The 4,165-nt window shown below is 38.6% G+C and overlaps 1 non-coding gene across 1 annotated transcript; it reads left to right on the top strand.

Annotated features, from left to right (window-relative positions):
- The first annotated feature begins 3,219 nt into the window (after positions 1-3,219).
- Positions 3,220-3,326, top strand: LOC131600849 (small nucleolar RNA R71). Its single transcript, XR_009283454.1, has one exon. It is a non-coding gene; the product is annotated as a small nucleolar RNA R71 (small nucleolar RNA).
- Positions 3,327-4,165: the final 839 nt, after the last annotated feature.

Below are 4,165 nucleotides of genomic sequence, written 5' to 3'. Positions count from 1 at the left end.
ATGATATTTATGAAATAAAATCCAAGATTATATGAAACTCCCAATTTTTAGACAGAAGTCTGTTGCTTTCTTTCTGAAAAAGATGCGGGCAAATTTTGGGGTATAACATGTAGCATAATTCATTTGAGCTTCGTCCATAGTTCTACTAGCATAGTAAATGACGTGAAGTTTCTTATCCTTTCGTTGACCTAGAACAGCGCCTACGGCGTAATCACTTACGTCACACATTATTTCGAATGGTTCAGTCCAATCGGGGGGTTGCATAATGGGTGCGAAGATTAATTCTTCCTTAAGGGTTTTAAAGGCTTCTAAGCACTTGTCATCAAAGATAAAATCAGCGTCTTTCATTAATAATTCAGTTAAAGGTTTAGTTATCTTTGAGAAATCCTTGATAAAGCGTCGATAAAAACCAGCGTGTCCTAAGAAACTTCGTATTTCTCTTACGGTCTTTGGAGGTTGAAGATTTTCAATAACTTCTATTTTAGCTCTATCTACTTCAATTCCTCTGTTTGACACGATATGTCCTAAAACAATCCCTTCTTGTACCATAAAGTGACACTTTTCCCAATTTAAAACTAGGTTAACTTTCATGCAACGTTTTAGAACTTTTTCTAAATTCGCAAGACATCCCTCGAAACTTTTTCCACATACGGAGAAGTCGTCCATAAAGACTTCCATAATATTATCAAGGAAATCGGAGTATATTGCCATCATACATCTTTGAAATGTCGTAGGTGCCTTACATAATCCAAATGGCATTCGTCGGTAGGCAAAGGTTCCAAATGGGCAGGTAAAAGTTGTTTTCTCTTGGTCATCAAGATGGATTGGGATTTTGAAGAAACCAGAATAACCGTTTGATCAATTAATGGAAGGGGAAAATGGTCTTTTCGAGTGGCTTTATTTAATTTTCTATAGTCTATGCATATTCGGCAACCAGATTCAACTCGTTTGGTTATAGTTTCACCTTTCTGATTTTTTATCATTGTGACTCCTCCTTTTTTAGGTACTACATGAACTGGGCTAACCCATTTATTATCACATATGGGGTATATTATTCCAGCTTCAAAAAGTTTTAAAACTTCTTTCCTAACCACTTCGCTCGTGATCGCGTTAAGTCTCCTCTGGTGTTCTCTAGAGGTTTCCGAGTCTTCCTCAAGCATAATTCGATGCATACAAACAGAGGGACTAATTCCTTTGGGATCAGATATCTTATAGCCTAAAGCTGATGGATATTTCCTTAGGACTTCTAACAATTTTTCGGTTTCGATCGGTCCTAGGTCAGCATTGATTATTACAGGTCGTTCGAGTTCGGTGTCTATGAATTCATACTTTAGATTTTTAGGAAGCGTCTTGAGTTCGTCATTCAGTTTATTAGGAGAGGGTCTAGGATCAGGTTTTAATGCTAAACATCCGTTTAAGCTTAAGTTTTAGCTTTCTTCTTGCATGTTATCGTCGGGTGTTTCGGTTATAGGGATTTCTAGAATTTCAAGGTTTTCGAGTGGTTTAATTTTTGCTTCTTTGACGCATTCGTCAGTGATATCCATGAAACAGCAGGTGTCATCAATTGCGGGTGCTTTTAAGAAGTGAGATAGAATAAATTCAATCTTTTCTTCTCCTACTTCGAAGGTTATTTTCCCACGTTAACATCTATGACTGCACAAGCGGTTGCTGAGAATGGTCTTCCCAGTATGATTGGGATGTTGGAATCTTATTGAATATCCATGATGATAACATCAGTTGGGATGTAGAATTGACCTACTCGCACGGGAATATTTTTAAACATTCCTACAAGATACTTAATTGAACGGTCAGCTAGTTGAAGAGAAATCCTTGTTGATTTAAGCTCACCTAAGTTTTGTTTCTTACAGGTTGAAAGAGGCATCGAACTAACATTGGCTCCTAAATTGCATAAGGCTTTATCTATAATAGTTTTTCCTATTACACAAGGTATGGAGAAACTACCAGGATCTTTTGGTTTGGGAGGCATGTTATTTTGAATGATGGCACAACATTCTACGGTAAGCGTTAAGGTTTCGTTATCCTCGAGTTTCTTTTTGTTTGAAAGAATTTCTTTGAGAAATTTAGCATATGAAGGCATTTGAGTTATAGCTTTTGTGAAAGGTATGGTTATGTTTAACTGTTTCAGAAGTTCTACAAACTTCTTAAATTGCACTTCAATTTTAGATTTAGCTAACCTCTGAGGGTAAGAAACAAGTGGCTTATATGGTGGTGGTGGTACATATGGTTTTTCTTTTTCAGACTCCACTTCGGTGTTGTTTTCATTTATCTTTACGGGTTGGTCATCAGTTGATGTCTTTTTAGTTTCCTTTCGCTCTTGTTGTGACATGGGTGCGTTTTGAGTTCTAGGATCGATAGGTCCATCGTAGTTTATTCCACTTTGCAGTGTAATCGCATTAGCATGTCCTTTAGGATTAGGTTGTGGCTGAGCAGGAAACGTGCCAGCAGGGGCAGTAGTAGGTGCTTGTTGTTGAGCTACTTTGGAAATTTACGTTTCTAGCTTTTTTGTTATGTGTAGCTAAAGCGTCTACTTTGTTTGCTAGTTGTTTTAGTTGCTCACTATTGTGAATGTTTTGATTCAGGAAGTCCTTGTTAGTTTGTTGTTGGAAAGCTATAAAGTTTTCCATCATAATTTATAGATTCGACTTCCTAGGGGCATTTGGAGCAGCTATGGGTGCCTTTTGATAGCCGGGTGGGACAGCAGGTGCTTGTCCAAGTGCGTACAACGCATTGTTGTTCTTATACGAAAAGTTTGGATGATTCTTCCATCCAGGGTTGAACGTGTTTGAGTAAGGGTTTCCCTGAGCGTAATTTACTTGATCGGGTGGAACACCTGTTAGAAGTTAACATTCAGCAACGACATGTCCAGCTAATCCACATATCTCGCGGTTAGGAACTATAGCAGCCACGGTGGCTGCAGGAGTGATGGTTAAGTTCTCAATCTTTTGAGTTAAAGCGTCTACTTTGGCGTTAACGCGGTCTATACCACTTACTTTGTACATTCCTCCTTTGGTTTGAGATTTCTCTACTGCGGTTCGTTCTCCTCCCCATTGGTAATGGTTCTGTGCCATGTTTTCTATGAGGTTATATGCTTTATCATGAGGTTTGTCCATCAGAGCTCCTCCAACAGCGGTATTTATGGTCATTTTAGTGTTATATAATAGACCACCATAGAAAGTATGAATGATCAGCCATGGTTCAAGTCCATGATGAGGACATAGTCTTAGCATGTCTTTATATCGCTCCCAAGCTTCGAAGAGTGATTCGTTGTCTTTTTGGGTAAATCCGTTGATTTGACCTCTTAGCATAGCAGTTTTGCTAGGCGGGAAATATCTCGCTAAGAAAACTCTATTCAATTCATCCCAGGTTGTTATGGAGTTAGAGGGTAAGGATTGAAGCTATGCTCTAGCTCTATCTCTCAAGGAGAAGGGAAAAAGACGTAATTGAATAGCTTCGGGACTGACATTGTTAGCTTTCACAGTGTCGGCATATTGCACGAACACGGATAAATGAGATTAGGATCGTTTGCAGGGCTTCCAGAGAATTGGTTATGTTGGACAGCTTGTACCAATGAAGTTATCAAAATTGTTTGCCTCTATCGCAGGTGGTGCGATACTCGAGTGCGGTTCAACTCGTGAAGGAGCGGCATAGTCTCTAAGAGGACGAAGAGCAACCATCTATAACTTTTGGGTTGGTTGATCAGCAAAGATCAATTCCTGAGAAACTGGAATTGGTTCTACTTCGGGAAGATGATGAATTCGACGTCTTATGTTAATAAAACGTTCGATTTCGTTAATTTGTTGTATTAATTCCCCTCCTTGTAAACGAGTATTTGGCATACAATCGTTCAAAGAAAAGGAACAGAATTTCCCTAGTCTCTACGGTGAAACAGTGAGTTACGATATCGACTTAAATAGTCCCCAGCAACGATGCCAAAAACTTGATCGCGACTTTACGTGACTATAAATCTGATAACTGTAAGTGCATAGTCGTGTCGTGTAGTTTTAAAAGATATCGAATCCACAGGGACTATGAATTGATCTACCGTTATCTAAGGTTACTATGTAAAGCTAAGGCTACTAATACTTGGGTTGTTACTAACGGGAAAATTAAAATATTAATTCTAAGGATACAATAATAATCGGAT

This window comes from Vicia villosa, linkage group LG4 (genome assembly GCF_029867415.1).
Source record: "Vicia villosa cultivar HV-30 ecotype Madison, WI linkage group LG4, Vvil1.0, whole genome shotgun sequence".
NCBI classification, from domain to species: domain Eukaryota; kingdom Viridiplantae; phylum Streptophyta; class Magnoliopsida; order Fabales; family Fabaceae; genus Vicia; species Vicia villosa.
This window is presented reverse-complemented; position numbering and strand designations above follow the sequence as displayed.